The following is a 23,852-nucleotide window of genomic DNA, read 5'->3' as shown; positions in this document are numbered from 1 at the left end:
TCAGCATTGCAACCTGGGGATGCACAGTCTAGTACAGTGAGAGTGCCACCCTGAGGATGGAGTTCAGTCCATGCTCCCTACAGACTCAGGAGGCACCTTAATCAGGCCCAGTGCCACAGCTGGTGACTCTGCCTACACTGGCGGGATACACAAAAAATACTCGTAGCTGTAAGGAGGGGGAAGAGAACCCATACGCCTCTCTCAGGGGCAGCCTCTGTGGCCAGACACCTGGTGCTGAAAACTCCTGGTAGTACCTATGAATGAAGTGACTCAGAGAGGGTCACATACTAAGCCATCCTTACCCCTCAGGCCCCAGACTTCTTATAGTGGTTGCAGATTTGAGATTGGCCCCCAAACCTAAGAACATATCACGCTGGCCCTTACAGAGATCTCACTCCCCTGTGGCTGCATCATTGCACTGAGCTGACCACATCCATGGCCATGTGACAGCCTGCACCATGGGAATAGGAGGCCCAGTTCAGGAAGGGTGCCACCCTTAGGATAGAAGGGGTTGGTATGCACATGTCACAGAGTCAGAAAACTGCCTAATCAGGGCATCTAGCCACTGCTGGAAACCTCACATTCATTGGCGAGGTGGTCTTGCATTTCATGCAGCCATGAAGAGGTAATGGAGGATTCATATGAGTCTCTCAGGCAAAGACACATTCTTGCAATTCTCCACCACAGCAAGGGGGCTTCAGAGGGATCTGGCATCTCTCTCGGGGGCACAAAAGCCCACTGACAGCCCCAGAGACCCTGTCCAGGCATTTTACTCCAGCTGAGGAGATTCAGAGTGTGCCAGTAATGCTCTGTCACAGGGTCGGTCCACAACCACAGCAGCCTTGCCCAGAGTGGTCACTCCAGCTGGAAAGCTACCTCTTGAGGGTGAAGTGTCCCACCAAAAATTCCTGACACCTCCACCAGAGTAACCCACTTTAGCAGTCATGCTGCCAACCATCCCAGTGTCCCTCCTGAGAATACAGGGCCCTGCACACAAATTCAGTGACCACACTCAGTGTCGCCCACGTTAGCAGCAAAGCTACAGAGTACTTCAATGCCTCCCTTGGGGGTACAGGGCTCTTCCCAGAACCCCAATGATGCCATTGAGTCACCCAGTATACTCAAGATATCTATTGTACATTATGGTGACTATAGTAATTAACAGTCTACTTTATAATTAAAAATTGGTAAAAAAATAAAATAAAATAAAATTTAGGTGTTCTCATTGCAAAGCAAAAATTGATAACTATATGATGTATTGCATATGGTAAATAGCTTACTTTAGCCATTCCACAATATATACATATATCAAAAAAATCAGGGTTCACACCTAAGTACATATAATATTTACTATTCAATTTATACATATATATTTAAAAAGTGACACAGAGTCACAAAAAAAATCCAACACTAACTGTTGCTGAGTAAAAAACTGATGGCTCACTATTACACAAAGAATTTTTTTAAAAATGTCTTAAAGATACTTAGAGGACTGTAGAAAGACATGAAAAAGAGTCAAGAAAACAATTTATAAACAAAATGGAAATATCAATAAAGAAATAGACACCTTAAAAAGAAACCAAAAAGAAATTCTGGAGATGAAAAGTACAATAACTGAAATGAATAATTCAATAGAGGGATTTATGTCAGCCTTGAGGAGGCATAAAAGATCTTGGAATGTGAAGACAGTACAATGGAAATTATTGAGTCTGAGGAACAACAACAAAAACAAAAATTGAAGAAAAATGAACAGAGTCTAAGAAACTTGTGGGAAAGAATTGAGCCCAACCACTGTACCTATTGTGGAAGTCCCAGTAAAAGAATAGCCAGAGAAAGGGACAGAGAGATTATTTGAATAAATAATGGTTATAAACTCCCCAAATTTGATGAAAAGAGATAAAGGTAAAAATTCAGAGAGCTCAACAAACTCCAGGTAGGATGAAGTCAAAGTGACAAAAGCAAAACACATTATAATCAACTTTCAAAAGACAAAGACAAAAAGAGAATCTTGAAAGCAGAAATGACTTGTTGCATGCATGGGATCATACATAAGATCATCAGATTTCTCAACAGAAAGTTTGGAGTCTGGAAGGTAGTGGACTGATATATTTAAAGTGGTTTTTAAAAAACTTGTGAATCAAGAATACTGAATCTGGCAAAAATGTCCTTCAACACTGAAGAAAGTCTTCCAGTCAAGATGATGGAATAGACAGTCCCCAGCATCACTCTCTCCCATAAATCAACCAATTTACAACTATTCAAAAGTAATGACAGCCAAGCTGGGACTGCTAGAGCTCAGGGGAAGAGGAGGAGAGACCTACAGAGCTCATGAAGATAGGAGAAGCCACGATGAGAGAAAGAAAAGACCACTCCCACCGTTTTGAATCCTGGCTGACTGGAGGGGTGGGTGCACAGAGCAGGAGCTGGCAAGAGCTGCAGCTGTGTCATTCAGATGGAGTTGCCTGGAGGTGGCAGGGGAGAAGAGGGCCTTGGTGGCCCTCAGGCCAGCAAGACCATTAACAGGGTTCCCATGGACCCACATAGGAGCAAGGAGCCACAACAATTGAAAAAAGGAGCCACTCAGAGGCCAGTGAGTCATCCCAGGGGACCGGCACATGGCCTGTCCTATGGGAAGCGTTGGAGTGTGGGTGGTGGGGGACACGAGCCCACCAGGGGAGCACTGGGGCACAGTAAGGACAGTTGATTTGCCCCCCAATCAGCACAGGCCCACTATGTGTAGACCAGTCAGAAATATAGAACTTCAGGGGGTGCAGTTTGCTGAAAAGACTCAGGTCCAGACCAGAGTTTCTACACAACCCAGGTGTACCAGACCTCATGAGACCTGGAAGTTCCTACCCAGTCAACCATTAAAACCTGAGCTGCACAAAAAAGCCTTCCCCAGGGAATCAGCAGCACAGCAGCAGTTTAGCTCAACCACAGAGCTCAAGGGCTTGTCCTCACTGAAGTTCCTCCATTTTAGAAGTAAGCAAAAGACAACAAATTAGTTCCAGTGCAGAGTTTAAGTAGTAGGAACAGCAAACAATCCAACACAGAATTGAAAGAAAAAATAAAATACCCACAGACCAAAGAACACCTATAACACCTCAAAGGACTGGAAGCCCCCTGGGCCCCCAAGCCAGGGAGGAGGGAGGGCCAGGGGCCTCAGCTGTGCTCCCTGACACCTGCACCCAGCCCAGCAACCACCACTGAGCCACTGCGGGAAGCACCTCAAGCTCTCGAGCTGGGGTGGTGAGGGGCTGAGTGCCCCAGTCATGCCCCCCTGATACCCACAACAAGTCCAGTGACAACCACCAAACCACCACTGGAAGCCCCCTGGTCTTCCATGCGGGAATGAGTGGGGTGCCATGGGCCTCAACCATGTCCCACTCCTTCTTCCTTCTCCCTCCCAACTTCCTTTCCCCTTCCCTTCTCCCCCTCCCACCCAACAACTCCACAACATCTTAGAATGTAAAAACAGGTGGAGCCAGGGTCCCACCCCTTCTCCTGCAACCAGGCATGCCACCGCTGCCACAGGGCCCACCCAGGGTCCTGAGGTATGGAGCCAAGGACTGAGCCTTCCCCCCACAACCAGGCAAGGAGCATGCCAAAAACACCACTTCCATATTGGCGGCCCACCACAGCCACCACAACAGCCACAACTGCCACAAAAGTGGCTAGACACCACAACCACCATGCAGATGGCCCACCAGCAACTTGGGTGCATTGACACAAGGAGAGTCACCAGCAGAGACCAAAGAAAAGAAGAGGATGTCTCTCTCCAGAAAGCCCGTTCCAGAGTGACAGAAGAAGCATCTGCTCTATGGTAATAGTGGGGGACCTGAACACACCTTTCTCAGCACTGGACAGATCATCTAGGCAGCAAATCAACAGAGTAACCATGACTCTCTCAGAAGGAGAGAAGAAATCTAGGGTTATCAGAGGTGCGAGGGGGGAGGGAGAGGGGATGGGGAGAAATTGGATAAGGGGCATAAAGAATAAGTATGATTTGTAATAATATATATGCTAATAATATTTATTTGATCAACATACATCAATGTCGAACCCCAAAAATATGTATAATCAATTATGATTCAATAAAAAATAAATAAAAAATAAAAGTAGGTCTATTAGGAGAAAGTAAAAAAAAAAAGTGAGGAAAAATGAAGACATTCCCAGATAAACAAAGGCTGATGGAATTTGTTACCACTAGACTAGCCCTGCCAGAAATCCCAAGGGGGGTCCTGCAGGTTGAAATGAAAGGACACTAAATAATAACTCAAAACTCTATGAAGAATTAAGGTCTCAGTAAAGGCAAATATGTGAACAATTATAAAGGCCTGTATTATTTTAACAACCACTGTAACTCTACTTACTGTTTTCTACATCATATCAGAGACTAACTCAGACTGAGCATTCTTCATCTGAAAATTTGAACTCCAAAAGTTCCACAATTCTAGCTGTCAGAGCAAACATGATGCTCAAAGTAATTGCTCATAGGAGCATTTTGAATTATGGATTTTTGGATTTGAGATGCTCAAGGAGTTGAGTATCTACAAACATTACAAAATATAAAAAAATAAAATCAACTTCTGGTCCTAAGCATTTCAGATAAGAGGTACTCAATCTATATGTGTTTTTAAAAAATTATTAGTCTAAATCCTAGGATTATTTTCACTTTGGTTAGTATCTCTACATTTCATTTTTTCCATAACGTGAGGCTAATACATCTGAAAAAGTTATTAGTTTATGTTTTGGGACTCGTAATGTATAAAAATGTTATTTTGTGATATCAACTACTGAAAGTTGTGGGAACAAAGTTGTAAAGGAGCAGGATATTTGTATGTTATTTAAGGTAAGATGGTATAAATTCAAAAGAATGTTATTTTTTTTGAAATTCAAGTATTCTTTATTCAAAGTTGAAAAATGTACCATACTGCATTATTGCAAATATTCACTGATACAAAACACTGTGCAGCTGGTGAGAAGGCAACACAAAGTTGACTTTTAAACTCATTACTATAAATTATTCTTACAATACTTCACAAATTCAGAATTTCAAGCTGCACTCCTGAAGCTAAGGCAGCTGTTCCAGACAAGGAGGAGGTAGCAGGTGTCAGAGGATTTCCATTTCTCTTTTGATGCCCACATACTTCAGGGCATCAGCCCAGCTGTAACTGTAACCAAAAAACAGCTCTTCACCAGTCTGGATGTCTCTTTCAGCAAAAATACCTGTCCTGTGATTGCTGTTAACCATCATAACTTTTGCATAGTAATTTGGATTTACTGGGTGATTTGCAAGATGAATTTTATTGTCCTTGCGAGTTGCATCCACCACAAAACCATTGTTCAAGTTGAATAGAAAGCTGCACCTGTATTTATCATACACTTTCCCTCTTCTGTCACCTTCCCCTTGAGAAGTAATCTCTCTACAGTATTCCAAGGTAAAATCATTTTTCTGTACAGGATCTTTAATAAAAATCTCCCAGCCTGCCACATCAGATGGTACCAGCAATAAATGCTTTTTGGAGCCCTGAACTGAATACTGCAGTTGTTGCAGGACACATTTTTACTGTCTCAATGGTCAGCAGCTCCACAAATAAGACAGAGGTCAGGGTCACACTCTCAGACAGCCAGATAGCATGGGCACTGTTTGGTGTTGCACCGAGCTTTGCAACGGCATCCAGGAATGTGATTTTTATAGTCTGAACTACATTAACAAAACTTTTCACAAAAATTTTGTGCTATTGCACAAGGACACGAACTGTCACAAGGCTGCTGTGGATGATGAGAGGGTGGATAGCTGTAAACGTGGTTAGACAAGCCGTGCTTTTTCAGCTGTTTCTCTGTCCAGTGTGCAGTCCAGAACTGGTGTTCCCTTTTCTTCTTTCTTGGAGGAGTAGCGACATCTTTGGCGGAAGCTGGAGTTATGGTACCAGATTCTGACTCAAAACTTAAACACTTGGCTACATGTTTTTGTCCCAGTTAACCTAGCAATGGCATAGAAACTGTCATAGCAAGTGCCAATGAGGGCTCTAAACACTGAGGCTTCAGCACCGCTCCACTCCACATTCTCAGGAGCATCCGTATTTGGCTTCATCTTTATTGGTGTTTGACACTGAGAATTTGCATCAGAGGAGTTGGAATTTTCTTTTCTTTTCTCTTCTTTTTCTTTGCCATTGTTCTCAGCCCCTGTTTCTGTCCCTGCTTCCTTATCACTGTCTGTATCCTTCAACTTCAGCACATTAATGGTGGGGATGCTGGGTCTGCTACTGTTAATGGGAAGCCATTCTCTTCTGTCCTCCTGGGAGCTTTGGTGGGGTCTTCATCTGCCCAGCAGTGAGGGCAGGAGCAAACTCCTGTCTCTCTCCCAATGCTGGTGACACTGAGGGCCACAGGGTTTGTTGTCTAGAGCTGCTTCTGGGTTCTTCCACTTACAAGTGTTGGGTGTTGCTTGAAAAGAATGTAGGAAGCAGTCATATTTAGAACACTGCTTATGGAAAAACATATGAAATGAATGCAAGCCTTGCTCCCTCTGTACAGATTTAGCAGTTGGTCCATCTGTGTTGGGGGTACCTTCAGGAGGAAGTGCGCCTGGGAGCTGCTGCTCGATGAGTTCTTTATATTTTTCCTTTAGTTCTTCTGCTGTGCCTTTATCTGGAAACATTGAGGAAATGGCTTCAAAAATTTTATCAGAAGAAAATTTCCGAAGTGGGTAGCTTTCTTTCTCATCTCGGTGATCCTCCATATCTTTCTGTTTTTCTTCTCTTTCACCAGGATCATCTCCATCATCATCACTGTCATCATCATTGTATTGACCAAGAGCATTTACCAACTCCACAAAAATTCCATCATTTATAAACCCACATTCTCTATCCCCATTTACTTTTCTATCATAATGTTTTATTAGTTCTTCAATGAAAGTGCCATCTTGGTCTAAAATTTCATCCCCCAACTAAGGAATATTGTGCAAAACAGTTTCATCTTCCACCTTCTGCTGAAGGGGAGACCAAGAATACATCATGGGCACTGAAGCAACCACATTCAGAGTCTTCGATGGGATGACTTATGTTGGGAAAACCAAGTCACTGGTCACTGAACACTCCCTAGACCCATGCAATGAGCTCACAGAAGTCGTGATGTGCACAGGATGTATCCTTCACTGTGTCCATTCTTGGTTTAAGATTTCCATTTTTTCCAAGATTTTCTGACGATTGGAACTAAACAGACTCTACTTCATGAGCTCATCTGAACCTCTTGAGCTATCTCAGTCGAATATATTCTCATTTTACACACTTCCACCAACAAACTGGTCCCTTTTCAGATTTCTTTCCAGTCTGGGCCATGATTTTCTTTCTCCTGTGTGCCAGCCCATGCCACTCATGCGCCGCCCCTGTGCGATGCCACCACCTGGCTCCACTGCCTTCTCTGCCCCACTCTGCTGGACATGACCAGACCAAGTGCCAAAACCCAAATTAGAGTGCTAGAACTTCAGGGTTTAATACAGTTTCATGGCATTCAGTAAGAATATAGTTATACAATATAGAATATAGCTATGGTGTACACAAAAGGAAATAGGAGGGAATTAAAAGTTTTCACTGCAAAAAATTAACTAAATAGTAAAGAAGACAGTAATGAGGGAAGACAGAGAATAACAAATGCTGTCAAGCATATGGAGAAAGGTGAAAGCTTCTACACTGTTGGTGGGACTGTAAATTAGTGCAGCTATATGGAAAACAGTATGGAGCTTTTTCAAATAGCTACAGATAGAACTGCCACACAGTTGAGCAATGCCACTGCTGGGTACATACCCCAAGGAACGGAAATCATCATGTGGAAGAGATACCTGCACTCCCATGTTTATCACAGCTCTATTTACAACAGCCTAGAGTTGGAACCAATGTAAATGTCCATTGACAGACAACTGGAAAATGAAAATGTGGTATATATACACAATGGAATACTACTCTGTCATAAAAAGAATAAAATTCTGCCATTTGCAGCTATGTTGATGAACTTAGGGAAAATTACATTAAGTGAAATAATCCGGGAACAGAAAGAGAAATACGTCTTCACTCATAAGTGGGAGCTAAATAAATAAATAAATAAATAAATAAATAAGAAAGATATAGCAATCACAATAATATGCTGAAATTTCAAAAGGAGAGAACAGTACTGAGCTTACCAGAGGTGGGAATGGGCAAGAGGGAGAGCGAGTTAGAGAAAAATTGGTAAGGGGCTGCAAAAAATGATTACAGTGTGTAATGATAAATATACAAATTGTCCTGACTTGATAACCACATATTGTACACAGTTATTGATATTCAATTTTGTACTCCACAAATATGTATAATCAATTATAGTTCAATTAAAAAAAAACCTTACTACAAAGCTACAGTAATCAAAAGCATGTGGTTGTGGCATAAAATAGACATACAGATCAATGGGAGAGAATAGAGAGTCCAGAAATAAATCCTCACATATATTAGGGTACTTAAAAAAGTTCATGGAAAGATGCATATTATCTCTTAATTCTATTTCTCCACAAATTTTTTGAAGTACACTTATATGATCAAATGATTTTGGCAAGGTTGCCAAGACCACTGAATGGGGCAAAATACACTTTTTTCAATAGAAAAGAGTTAGAAAACTGGATATACTGATGCAAAACAATGAAGTCAGCCCTTTTATAGAATCATATTCAAAAATTAACTTAAAATGTATCAACAACCTAAACATAAAAGCTAATACTAAAAATCTCTTAGAAGAAAATTTAGAGCAAAAGCATCCTTATATTAAATTTCCCAATGACTTCTTGGATATCACACTAAAGGTGCAGACAAGAAAAATAAAAACTGAGAAATTGGACTTCATGAAATTTACGAATATTTTTGTTTTAAAGGACACTGTCAACATAGTAAAAAGGTAAGCCACAGAATGGGAAAAATTATTTTGAAATAATATATCTCATAAGGGATTCATATCTAGGATATACAGAAAATTCCTACAACTCCAGAACAACAGCAAAAAAGCAAACATGATTCAAAAATGAGCAAAGGATGTACATAGACATTTGTACAAAGAAGATATTATCAATAGCCAATAGTCACATAAGAAGTGTTCAACATCTCTAACTATAAGGAAAATCAAAAACTATGGTAGTTCTATCTGTAGTGTTTCAGAAATCACCATGCTGTTTTACAATCCACAAGAGTGCATAAGTATTCTCCTTTTTCTGCATCATTGCCAGCATTGTTATTTCTCTCTTTTTGGTAACAAACAATCTAACTAGGGTGAGATGATAACTCAGTGTGATTTTGATTTGCATTTCTGTGATGATTAGTGATGTCAAACATTTTTTTTTTTTTTCATAAGCCTCTTGGTTATTTGTATGTCTTCTTTTGGAAAATTTCCTTTGCCCATCTTTTAATCAGATTATTATCTTTTTTTACGATTGAATTCAGTTCCTTGTATATTTTGGATATTAACACCTTGTCAGATGCATATTTTGTAAATATTTTCTCCCATTCTGTAGGTTGTTGTTTCACTGCATTAGTTGTTTCCTTTGCCATGTTGAAGCTTTTTAGTTTGATTTAATCCCATTTGTTTATTTTGTTGTTGTTGTTGCCTGTGCTTTTGAGGTCTTATTCATAAAATCTTTCCCCAGTCCTACATCCTGAAGTGTTTCCCCTATGTTTTCTTCTAGAATTTTTATAGTTGTAGGTCTTATATTTAAGTCTTTAATTCATTTTGAGTTGGTTTTGGTATATGGTGAGAGACAAGGGTATAGTTTCATTCTTCTACATGTGGGTATCTAATTTTCCTACCACCATTTATTGAAGAGGCCGTCCTATCCCCAATGTATATTCTCAGCACCTGTGTCAAAGATGTTAGCGGTAAATATGTGGATTAATTCTGGGGTTCTCTATTCTATTCCGTTGGTCCGTGTGTCTGTTTTTATGCCAGTACCATGCTGTTTTGGTTACTACAGATTTGTAGTATATGTTGAAATCACATAGTATAATGCCTCCATCTTTAATTTCTCTGCTCAGGTTTTCATTGGCTGTTTGGTCTTTTGCTGTTCCATATGAATTTTAGGATTGTTTTTTCTATTTCTGTGAAGGATGTCATTGTTATTTTCTTGGGAATTGCATTGTACATGTAGATTGCTTTGTGTAGTATGGACATTTTCACAACATTAATTCTTCCAATTTGTGAACATGGAATATCTTTCCCTTTTCAGTGAGTGCTCTTTAATTTCTTTCATCAGCGTTTTGTAGCTTTCATTAAGTGAAATAAGCCAAAGAAAGAGAAATATGGCATGTTCTCACTGATAAGAGGGAGCTAAAATAATTAAATAAATAAATACATAAATAAGTAAAAAAACAGTAATGATAATAATAAGTAGCTCTGCATGCATGGGACCTGCAGGCCACAAGCCTGGTGAGTCCCCGCACCCTCTGAGAGAGGCCACAGCTGCCACCAAGCCCCTGGGACCTGAGACACAGTTGAGCCACAGAGTTCTCAGCAGCCTCTATGTGCACAGAACCCCCAAGCCACCACCAGGTGAGTCCCTACCCCCGAGAGAGGCTGCAGCCTCCACCAATCCTCCAAGACCCAAGGCAGCAATGGGCAGCTGAGTGTCAACAAAACTCCCTGATATTGCTCCAGACAGACACCAGGGTGGAATAAGTAGACTGCGAAACCGTACCCACAATGACTAAACACCAACAGAGAGAGACAAGAAATATGAAAAACCAAGAAAGTGTGACACCTCTAAAAGAATACAACAACTCTCAAGTTCTAGGCCCTATAGAATAGGAAGTCCTTGAAATGACTGACAAGGAATTTCAAGCAACAATCCTTAGGAAACTAAATGAGGTGCAAGAAGACTCAATTAGACAGCACAACAAAATGAAAAAAAGTATACAGGACCTGAAAGAGGAAACGCATAAAGAAATCAATGCCCTGAAAAAGAATGTAGCAGAGCTTGTGGTGCTGAAGGATTCATTTAATGAAATAAAAAACACAACAGAGATCTTAACCAGCAGGCTAGATCAAGCAGAAGAGAGAATATCTGACCTTGAAGATGGCTTGTTCAAAATAATACAGGTGTACAAAAAAAAAAAAAAAAGAAAAGAAAAGAAAAGAAAAAAAAGAAAGAAGGAAAGAAAAAAGAATTTAAAAACTTGAAGAAAATCAAAGAGAGACAACAGACAACCTCAAGTGCTCCAATGTCCGAATCATGGGTATTCCAGAGGGGGAGGAAAAAGGAAATAGCATTGAAAACATATTCAATGAAATAATAGCAGAAAACTTCCCAGGTATAGGAAGAAATACCTATACCTTCAGATTCAGGAAGTTCAAAGATCTCCCAACATATTCAACCCAAAAAGGTCCTCTCCAAGACATGTTATAGTTAAATTGGCAAAACTCAAAGACAAAGAGAGAAGCTTAAAAGCTGCAAGAAAGAAGCATCAAGTCACCTATAACGGAACCCCTATCAGACTAACATCGGACTTTTCATTGGAAACCCTAAAATCCAGAAGAGACTGGGATGACATATTCAAAATACTGAAAGACAAAAATTGCCAGCCAGGAATACTTTACCCAGCAAGGCTATCCTTCTGAAACAAAGAACAAACAGTAAATTTCCCAGACAAGCAAAAACTGAGGGAATACACTATCTCACAACCAGCCTTACAAGAAATTCTCAAGGGAGTACTGGGTCTGGTACTGAACAATCATTACTACCCTGAATACTCAAGATAGAACAAATCCCACCAGTAAAATAAAATGTTAACAATGAAGAGAGAAAACAAACAAACAAACAAAAAGGTTTATACACTATTCCAAGAAACAAATGAGTAAATCAGAAAGAAAGGAACAAAAGATATTTAAAACATCCAAACAAAAATCAGTATAATGCCAGGAGTAAATCAATATCTTTCAATAATGACTCTTAATGTAAAGGGTTTGAATTCCCCACTCAAAAGACAAAGACTGACTGACTGGAATAAAAATATGGACCCCAAAATATGCTGCTTTCAAGAAACCCACCTCACCTGTAAAGACACACATAGACTAAGAGTGAAAGGATGGAAAAAGATATACCATGGAAACAGAAATGAAAAAAGAGGTTGAGTAGCTATTCTTATATCAGATAAAATAGACTTTAAACCAAAAACCATAAAAAGAGATAAAGAAGGCCACTAAATAATGATAAAAGGATCTATCCAAAAAGAAGACATAACAATTATAAATATTTATGCACCCAACTTAGGAGCAGCTGGATTTAAAAAGTAAACATTATTAGACCCAAAGAAAGAGATAGACACTAATACCATAATAGTTGGGGATATGAACAACTCAATCTCCACATTGGACAGACCATCTAGGCAAAAAATCAACAGAGAAACATAAGACCTTAATAACACTTTAGATCAACTGGACTTGGCAGATATATACAGAGCATTTCGTCCAACATCAGAATATTCATTCTCTTCAGCACACGGAACATTCTCCAGGATAGACCACGTTAGGTCACAAATCAAGTCTCAACAAATTCAAAAAAATTGGAATTATTCCATGTATTTTTCTGACCACAATGGATTCAAACTAGAAATCAATAACAAACAAAACTCTGGAAACTATACAAATACATGGAAATTAAACAACATTATACTTAATGACATATGGGTCCAAGATGAAATGAAACAGGAAATCAAAAAATTTTTTGAAACTAATGAAAATCATACCCAAACCTGTGGGATACTGCAAAAGCAGTACTAAGGGGGAAGTTTATTGCACTGAATGCTCACCTCAGAAGAATGGAAAGATGGCAAGTGGACAACCTAACACTTCACCTTGAAGAATTAAAAAACAAGAACAATCCAAACCCAAAGTTAGTAGATGGAAAGAAATAATTAAGATCAGAGCAGAACTAAATGAAATAGAAACCCAAAAGATGATACAAAAGATCAATGGAACAAAAAGCTGTTTTTTTGAAAAGATAAATAAAATTGACAAACCATTAGCAAGGCTAACTAAAAAAAGAAGAGAGAAGACACAAATAACAAAACTTAGAAATGAAAATGGTGATATTACAACTGACACCTCAGAAATACAAGGAATCAAAGAGAGTACTATAAACAACTATATGCCAACAAATTTGAAAATCCAGAGGAAATGGATAAATTTTGGGACACACAAACACTACCAAGGCTGAGCCAAGAAGATATAATCTGAACAGACGAGTAACAACCAAAGAGATTGAAGGTGTTATCAGAAGGCTCCCAAAATTAGAGGCCCGGGACTGGATGGCTTCACTGCAGAATTTTACCAAACCTTTAAAGTAGAATTAATACCAATTCTCTACAAACTATCCCAAAAAATTGAAATGGAGGCCACTCTCCCAAACTCATTCTATGAGGCAAACATAACCCTGATACCAAAATCAGACAAAGATATAACAAAAAAAGAAAACTACAGGCAAATATCATTGATGAACATAGATGCAAAAATCCTCAAAATACTAGCTAATAGAATGCAGCAACACATACATAAAATTATACATACACCATGATCAAGTGGGATTCATCCCCGGGGTGCGAGGTTGGTTCAACATAAGCAAATCCATAAATGTGATACATCATATCAATAAAGTCAAAGACAAAAACCATATGGTCATCTCTATAGATGTTGAAAAAGCATTTGGCAAAATTTAATATCCGTTCATGATAAAGACTCTCTATTAATTGGGTATAGAAGGAAAGTATCTCAACACAATTAAAGACATATATGACAAACCCACTGCCAATATCATCCTGAATGGAGGAAAATTGAAAGCCTTTCCCATAAGAACAGGAATAAGACAAGGATGCCCACTCTCACCATTCTTATTAAACAGGAAATAAAGGGCATCCAGATTGGAAAAGATGAGGTCAAACTGCTCCTGTTTGCAGATGACATGATCCTATATATAGAATAGCCTAAAGACTCTACAAGAAAACTCTTAGAGTTAATAAATGATTTCATCAAAGTTGCAGAATACAAAATCAACATGCAAAAATCAGTAGCATTTCTATATTCTAACAATGAACTGGCAGAGAAGGAAATCAAGAAAGCTATCCCACTTACAATAGCCACCAGAAAAATAAAATACCTAGGAATAAATGTAACCAAGGATCTGACAAATCTCTATGATGAGTACTACAAACCACTGTTGAGAGAAATTAAAGAGGACACAAGAAGATGGAAAGATATCCCATGCTCTTGGATTGGAAGAATTAACATTGTGAAAATGTCTATACTATGCAAAGTGATCTACAAATTCAATGTAATCCCCATCAAAATTCCAATGACATTTTTCTTAGAATTGGAAAAACATTCCTAACATTCATATGGAAGAACAAAAGACCACGAATAGCCAAAGCAATCCTGAGCCAAAAAAATAAAGTTGGAGGCTTAACGCTACCTGACTTTAAACTATACTACAAAGTAGTATATTTGTATAGTAACCAAAACAGCATGGTACTGGCATAAAAACCAACACATGCACCAATGGACCAATGGAACAGAATAGAGAATCCAGAAGTCAACTCATGCACCTACAGCCATCTGATCTTTGACAAAAGATCCAAGACCACACACTGGGGTAGAGACTGCCTCTTCAGTAAATGGTGCTGGGAAAATTGGACATTCATATGTAGGAGAATGAAACTAGACCTGCACCTCTCACCACATACCAAAATCAACTCAACATGGATTAAAGAATTAAATATACATCCTGAAACAATAAAACTCCTTAAAGAAAACATAGGGGAAACACTTTGGGAAATAGGATTGGGTACAGACTTTATGAATATGACCCCCAAAGCATAGGCAAACAAAGGAAAAATAAACAAATGGGATTGTATCAAACTAAAAAGCTTCTGCACAGCAAAAGAAACAATCAACAGAGCAAAAAGACATCCAACAGAGTGGGAGAACATATTTGCAAAATATACATCGGACAAAGGACTAATAACCAGAATATACAAGGAAATCAAACAATTTAACAGTAAAAAAAACAAGTAACCCACTTAAAAAGAAATGGGCAAAGGAGCTGAATAGGCATTTCTCAAAGGAAGATATACAAATGGCCAAAAGACATAGGAAAAAAATGAGCAGCATCACTCAGCATTTGGGAAATACAAATCAAAACCACTCTGAGATACCATCTCATTCCAATTAGGATGGAATATCTAAAAGACTGAGAATGACAAATGCTGGCAAGGTTGCAGAGAAAAAGGAACCCTCCTACATTGTTGGTGGGACTGCAAAATGGTGCAGCCCTTATGGAAAATAGTATGGAAGTTCCTCAAACACAGATCTACTATATGACCCAGCTATTCCACGGCTGGGTATATACCCAGAGGAATGGAAATTATCATGTTGAAGAGATACCTGCACTCCCATGTTTATTGAAGTGTTATTTACAACAGCCAAGAGCTGGAACCAGCCTAAATGCCCATCATCAGATGAATGGATAAGGAAAATGTGGTATATCTACACAATGGAATACTACTCTGCTATAAAAAAAAAAAAAAGTGAAATACTATTGTTAGCAGTAACATGCATGGACTTAGAGAAAATTATGTTAAGTGAAATAAGCCAGGCACAGAAAGAGAAATACTGCATGTTCTCACTTATTTGTGCAAGCTAATAAAAATAAGTAAATAAACAAACAAACAGCAGGGATGACAGGAAGGGAAGAAGACACAACAATCACAACAACTCCTTGATTTTGTTAAGACATTTGAACACATATGATGCTGATGGGGGGAGGGGAGGAAGAGAGGGAAGAAAAGGAGGAATTGATAAAGGGACATAAAAATCAATTATACTGTATACTGATAAATTAAAATTTAAAAAATCAAATAAAAGGGAAGAGAACTACTAATGTTTAAAAAAATAATAGTAAGTTGAACTTTCTTAAGGGGAGGGCAGCACTTGGTTACTAGAGACAAAGGGGAAGGTGGATGGAGAATACTGAGAGGTTGTGCAGTGGACACAAAACAGCTAGATAGGAAAAATTATTTCTATTGGTGTACAGTCAAACTAAGCATGAACATTAAAATTAGTTTAGTGTATGTTATCAAATGGCTACAAGAGAGGAGATCAAATGACCTCATCAGAAAGAAATGATTAAGGTTTGTGATGATGAATATGCTAATCGCCTTGACTTGAACATTAAACATTGTATACATATATTGAAGTACCCCATAAAAATGCATAATCAATGTTTCAATTAAAAAAATGAAACATAAGATAGTAAATTCTGACATATGCTTCAACATGGATGAACCAGGAAGACACTATGCTAAGTGAGATAAGCCAGTCACAAAAAGACAAATACTGTATGACTGCACTGATCTGAGGTTCCAGAGTAGTCATAGTTATATAGATCCAAAGTACAAGGCTGGGTGCCAAGGACAGGTGTGAGATGGGAATGAGAAGGTAAAGTTCAATGTTAATAAAGTTTTATTTTTGTAAGATGAAAAGATTTCTCGAGATGGATGGTAGTGATGGTTGTATAACAATATGAATGTAATTAATACTAAAGAAGTCTACACTAAAAGTGCAGACTTAAGATGGCAAATTTTATGATACATTCATATGTATTTTACCACATTTAAAAAAAGGAATTTTTTAAAAAGAAAAGTCTTATCACTAAATGGTACTGGAATAAAATGTCCATAAGAGAAATAACAAAAATCTACCATTACAAAGAAAAACTGAAATTGATTTCTATACCTTCTTGTAAAAAGTGTTCCCTCCCCAGGTACTGCTGCGCAGCTTTCCCTTCATGGTAACGTTATCTGTTTGTAAGGCAGGAACCACTGCATCATTGTTTGCCAACTGATTGCCCACCCTCACCCAGACCTGCCTTCTGGATGGTTGGGAGTCACAGGGGCTGGGCACAATAATCAAGCTCACAAAGTTCAGTGATGTCTCCTATTAATTTTCCACTGGGCCACTGGAAGAGCACACTAGTATTCACAAATTCTACCTACTAATCATTATTCTACTGGTCTGTGACCTCCATATCCAAAAACCCAAACCAGACGATGGTAGAAAAAGCAGATTGGAGTCTCCTTGTCTGTGTTGTCACCTGTGACTGCACCTGATAATGAAACCTGTGAGGCTTTCCAGGCTATAGGGTCAATAGGAAACAAAACAAAACAAAACAAACAAAAACCAAAGGGATCCATGCTTGAAGGACTTTTGGGTGGAATCACAGACATGGAGAACTGAACTTCCCATACCCCTACCTCTCCTCTCCTGATTTTCTCCAAGCAACTCCTTCAAAAGAATGATCTCTCTGAGGTCCAGCTGCGTTTAACACTCATACTATCTGACAAATATGTGTAGGCTGCAATGTTGGTAACATCTTCTGTCCAGCAATATTTTTAACTACATCTTCTTGAAGATGTCACGAGCCTGAGATTAAGGGCATGAAATGTCCATTGAATGTGTTGTCCATTAGCCCACTATTAAGGACCCATTGCTGTGAATATTGTGGCATCATCTCACTGTAAGTGATCCAGATACTTAAAAACATGGCAGAGTATGGTCTCAAGGGCTGCTATGGTGTAGCCCAGTCTACCACTCTCACAGAATGACAACTGCATAATGATTATTAGGTGTCAATTACCACTATATGCCAGTGGAGGCCACCAGATGGTGACAGAGGACCAATATATTCTATTTGTCAAACCCTAGAGATAAGGTTCCCTGTTCACCTTTAGAAACAGAGACCAACTACAGACAGGTACCACAATGCTGGTGGCCATTTCATTCTCATTTGTATACAGATTGAGGCCCAATTATGATCCCCTTGTGTTAGTGGAAGAGTTACCACATTCAGTCCAATAACAGATTGGGATGGCAATTCTGGCCACCAGGGCTGTGCAGGCTCAATCAGCCACATTATTCCATTCCATCCTATCTTGGTAGGTACCATTCCCATGGCATCCACATGGGACACAAAAACACGTCTCACCAGGCTGCTGTAGCACCTCTTCATAGCTCTCAGCCTTGTAGAGGAGTGACTTTACATGTACAAAGCAAGTCTGGTCCTTAGGAGGATTGTCGAAGGTAAGAGACTTTCTATTCAGTTCCTTGGGGTATGGGTTTCTACTTCAGTAGTACTTCCACAGTTGTCACTGAGGCTAGGTTGCTGCTGCCACCAAGTGGAAACCATTAGCTTTTATCAGGACTGAGTCTTCAGTAAATGAAGACCAAGTGTCCAGGGGACTTCCTGGGGGTGGTCTCCAGGTAGCTGAAGACCGTCCTTGTGAGTAATCAAGAGAGAGATAATGGACCCCTAAAGATGTGGCCTCAACATACTTGTGTAAAGAGAACTCATCTGTGGGACCACATGTGCCCCTCTGGAATGTTTTTTATTTAATATGAGAAATCTGTTTGCCCTCCCATCTGTGCCCTTGGCATCTAAGGGACCAATGCAGGATGAGGATGTCTGAGTGCAATGGTGTCTGGAAGTCCTCTCTAAAGCACTTGGATCCACAAGTGCCCACCAGATGAATAGCTGTGTCTCAAGTGGAGTGTAGCAGGGAGATACATCCCAAGACATCAGCACCCCAGGGGTGACTCTGGACAGAGGCTGCCTCCCTTTGCCAGAAGCTCCACTCAACATTGTTGTCAGCAACACATACCTGCAGTTCACAAAGATCTTTGTTCTTTACAGACCCCAAAGCTAGGGCTGCTGGGACACCTATTGGACTACCTCTAGTACCCAAATAAGTTTGGTACAATTTTCTGGTCTATTTGTACACTGAGCTCAACAAAATACCTGTGTGAGGCACATATCTTCTCTAAACCCAACAGTCTGCCTAAGCTCTAGGCTTCCTTCTTTTTTGTTGATGTCATTGTTGTTGTTTTTATTCAAAACATAAATGATTGCACATATCCATGGGACACAGCATTGAATATCAATACCTTTGTGCAATATGAGATGCTCAAATCAGGATAATTTGTATATTTAACATTACACAATGTAATCATTTTTGTGGCTTTATTCTTTGGTTGTGGGGCCCACAGGGTGAGTAACTTTTCCTTTACTGTCTCAAGAATCAATCTTTGATCCTCAGTCCAAGTGCTCCCGGGGCTTGACTTGGTTGGCTGGTCTTTGTATTATCTCAGGACTAATGAGCCATCCCTGGGCTTTCACATGGGGCAGAGTCTACTCCAAAGATGTTGCCTTTTAAATTTTTTTTCCAATTTTATTTATATTTATTTTGGGGGGTACAGTGTGCTGTTTCAATACACACATATATTACACAATGATTCACTTAGGGTAGATAGAAAGTTTTGTACCTGTTAGTCCACAATTTCTCCTCCTCACCATACCTTTCCCCTCCCAGACTCTGCTAAACATTATTCTACTCTCTACTTCTATGAAAACCACTTTTCTTTACTTTTATTGTATTAAGATTTCACAGATGAGATCGTGTGGTGTTTGTCTTTCTGTGCCTGACTTACTTCACTTAACGTGACAGTGTACAGTTGCATTCGTGTTGCTGCAAAGGATAAGGTACCATGCATTGCCTTCTTTTATTGGAGCTGCTCTGCAGGATAGCATCAATGGCATGCAAGCAAGTCAGCTCCTGGAAGATGAAAGGATTATCCCATATTTTGCCACATCTGATGGTGGTAAATAGTAGGAGAATTTGGTGCCCATGTGGTGGGACAGGAAATGAGCTTTGGAGTTGCACGTGACCTTCCAGGAATACTAACTTTTGACACTTGGTGCCAAAGAGATTGAAAAAAAGACATTGGCCATGTCTAAGACAGCATACGAGTACTTAGTGGGCATTTGATTTAACCATAGTCATGAAGTTTGGAAGAGCCAGGGCTATGGAGCTAACAACTGAATTTGATTGCCAATGATTGATGGTAGTCAGAAACATCACTTTAGACTTCTTCAGAAGCAGAAATAATCATCTAGTGTGTTAAGCCCCTGACAGGTGAGGATTTATTTTTTTAAACAACTGGCATTACCCAAATAATAAAATCTGGTATTCATAGGCACTAGGACTTTGTCACCTGAGACATAAATGGCCTGGGTGCTATTTAGGCACGCAGTAAATATTTGTCAATTTGATTGAATGAATGAATTTAAAGAGGTGGCACTGACCTACCTGATCTCTACTATATATTTCTGCTCTTTTATTCAGTGATTCAAAATTTAGTTGATCTCGAGGGCAATTTGGACCCTAGGCCAATTATTCATCTTTTTAACAATCATCAATCACACTTTCTTCAGAAAGAGTTTAAGGAATTCCAGATAGATGCATACATTATGGCTGGGGTCTAACTGCTTTTCATAAAAACGCTGAGAAAGATATAAGCATGAAAAATCTTTTCAATTATAGTGAGAAAAAATATGTACTTTTTCAATCAGAGTGTGAGATCAGTGCACAATATTAACAAACTGGTTATGAACTAGACTATAGGGAAATCCCTTAAGTCAGTTTTCTCATCTTTATTTCAGGTGAAAATAATGGCCACTTACAATAGAGTGCTAACACTTATGTTTCCAACTATGAGAATAAAATTAGACTGGGAAGACAAAGTACACAAGCAGAGAAACACCAAGAAAAGATATGAGCACAGAGCATGCTGGTGGCATTCACATCCCAAAAGATCTTTGACAATGTTTTTGTGCTATGCAGACGCGTAGTATGATTATCAATCAGGTAGAAAAGACATTGACCTAACCAAAGGGAAGAAACTCTTCATACCCCAGACTTGTCTTCCAGAATAAGGTCACCACCACATGGTGTCACCATGGAGTCATAAATATTTCTGAAACAGGAATCATGAGTCCTGCAATCACTTTTAGAAAGCATGCAAGCCTACACTAGGTGAAACATGACTCCTACCTGTGATAATTTGACATTAAAGTTGGGTAGCACAAATTTAAGTCTAAGATAAATTAAGTTCTCAAATTCATTCACATGATTATTTTAAAGAGACTGGAAAAAAAGAGGTGGATGACCATAAAAGAGGTGGATAACCTCTTTTGTGCTTACAGAACATTTGAAGTTGAAAGAAGAGGAGATCATATTACTGAACTAAACCTAGTCTCTGTGGGCTATCATCAGATTCTCTGTCCCTGTGTCACACTTAGATGATGTTGTCACTCTGTAGAGCTTACCTCTCCCATGTATGAAATGGGGTGTAAGTTCTCAGGTCATAAATTGGATGGGGCTGGTGGTGGTGCTGCTTACACATGTGCCCTCTCCCACTTCCAAAATGAAATTCCTACACCTCGGACATCTGAGAGTGGCAGCCTGGGTTATCTCACAGTTTTATAACCAGTGGCCCCAAAGGACCTCAGAGCAGGGGCTGGCTGGTGTTAGGCAGAATAGGAAGGGTGCAGGGCTAGAAGAGGAAGTGGGTGTAGGCATTTATGAGGCTATTAATTTAGTAATATAGCTGGTAAGTAAATATACAATTTATTTTTAAATAACAGTAGGTACTTTTCTGGAAAATAAAATGTAACTGTATTTAAAGGTCTTATGAAATTCCCACTGGCATTGTGACACTTTTTGACAGCAGTCTAGGTTAGGTGAATGGAATTTCTGCCATCTCAAATGATGTGTTATGGAACCCTAGCTCCACCAGCCACCAGCTCTCTGGCCTTGGGTCATCTTTCATTTCCTCCTCTATGCAATGTAGATAATAATAGTGCCTATCTCCCAGGCAAGGTGCAATGATTAAGTGAGGTTATCTGAGCAAACTGGATGGAGTAATAGTGCAAGTGGTAGCTGCTGTCCCTCTCACCCTCCTGTTGTTTCTCACTCACTGCTTATTACTGTGTGAGTGCTGTGATGTGATGTGCGGGTCTGCACAGGCTGCTGCTGTTGTACGAGGATCCTCGTCCTTGTGAAGATTGGCAGCCACCGTCTGGATGAGGCATAAGGTGAACTCTGCAAAGTTCTCCTGCACACTCTTCATCAACCTTATCCTTACTTTCTGCAAGGTCAGGCAGAAAACCTACAGAGTCCCTCTCTTCTGGGAGCAGCTCTCCAGTTTTTAAAGAACAGCAGCTCCTCCTCCTCTAAATCTAACCACTTGTTTCATTGGACTAGGCTGTTCACCACAGAATCCCGTTCTCTGGCCATGGCCAATGAGTCCAATGCAGAAACAGGACTCAAGCCCAAACTATCATACCTCTCCCTAAGATTTTTCACACTGAAGCTCAGGCCAGAACTGATGACACCCGTGTTTCCAACTATGTGGGGAAAATTACACTGAGAAAACAAAACACACATGCAGAGAAACACCGAGATGGGGTATGAGCACAGAGCGTGCTGGTGACATCCACATCCCCAGCTCTATGCGTCTAGGTGGTTGCAGTAATTATGTGTTTGAAATGTTTGTATCTTCTGATGTTTTGATACCTTTGGGGCCTTACAGACCCAGGCAGAGGCAGTCTCTCCCAAGCCTAGCTAATTCCTAAAGATCATGTACCTGGCATCCAACTCTCACATGCAAGATGACCACCTCCTCTGTCTAACTCTTACACACCAAGCCCATAATACTCCTGCCCTAAATCTATTCATAGCCAGACCCAGACAGCAGGACCCCATGCCCAAAAGACTGTTGGAATAATTTAGAGGATCATATCCTAAATTGTGTGCTCTGCCCAGCTTTGACTTTCCCTGGGAAATTTCAACAAATCTCTGGCTTAGGCTTTCATCTTGCTCCCAATTCTGCCTGCTGAATCCAGTCTTATTGCTGGACTCTTTGGTAAACAAGTGACCCCACTTTGACATTTATTATTAATTGCTTAAGACTTGTTCCTTTTAGGATAAAAAACTCTGGGAATGACTTGCCTCAGATACCCAAGGATAAGTCAATATCACACCTGTCTGTACATATACTAAGGCCACATGACTAGACCATGCCAGACACTCTTTATTCCTTTCAAGTTATAGGAATTACTAATAGTGACCAAGACACATATTTTACTTCTCAGAGTATACCATGCTCATTTTCTAAGGAAGAGGCATTTAGTAGAACTTTAATGTGTCTGGTAGGTTCAAGGAAAATGGTTTATTTGACACACATAAATAATAGTCTCCTCAAAGAATTCCTTTTAAAATGTCATTCCATCAAATAAATCCCCAAATGAGTTTCTAATTTGCACCAGGACTCAACTTATCTTCATGAATTTATGTTTTGCCCCCATCACATTAGGGCAGAAGGCCAGATTAAGAGCACACACTCTCTTGAGATTGATAAAGCACAAACTGTCCCAGAGCCCAGGCAGCTGCCTATCTGATATGAGACACATTTGCACCTAAACTTCTATCAAAAACAAAAACAAGAAATCTATGAAATGCAGTTACACACAGTTCTGTTGATTCTTGGTCTTAGTCCTCCTGGCTGTGTGCTTTTATCAGTTTACAACCCAGAGACCCAAACCCTCCTGATAAGCCATTGCTTTAAACAAACATGGCAAATGCTAAGACCATAATCAACTCTATTGGGTAACCCCTGGAAAGCACACCCAAATTCCAGAGGATGTCAGAAGCCCACCACTGGAAATGACATCACCTCAGACAACACAATTGTAAGGTTTTCTTAATATGGTGTCAAAACACCATCCCCACAAGGTATCAACCCTACAGCAACCATCAGGTCTAGAGCCATAGACTGAACAGGTCTTCGGGGCAGGAGCCACCTCATATTCACCTTTGTATTCCCTCGAGTGCCTGAAACCAAACCCAGCATAGAGTGGGGACTGAATAACGACTGAATCAGTCAGCACTTCTTTTCCC

The 23,852-nt window shown here is 39.7% G+C and overlaps 1 pseudogene; it reads right to left on the bottom strand.

Moving 5' to 3' along the window:
- Window positions 1-5,113: 5,113 nt before the first annotated feature.
- Window positions 5,114-22,023, bottom strand: LOC134385674 (histone-lysine N-methyltransferase EZH2-like; annotated as a pseudogene).
- Between the last annotated feature and the right edge of the window lie 1,829 nt (window positions 22,024-23,852).

This window comes from Cynocephalus volans, chromosome 9 (assembly GCF_027409185.1).
Source record: "Cynocephalus volans isolate mCynVol1 chromosome 9, mCynVol1.pri, whole genome shotgun sequence".
NCBI lineage: Eukaryota > Metazoa > Chordata > Mammalia > Dermoptera > Cynocephalidae > Cynocephalus > Cynocephalus volans.
The sequence above is the reverse complement of the archived record's forward strand: the minus strand, read 5'-3'. Positions and strand labels throughout refer to the sequence as shown.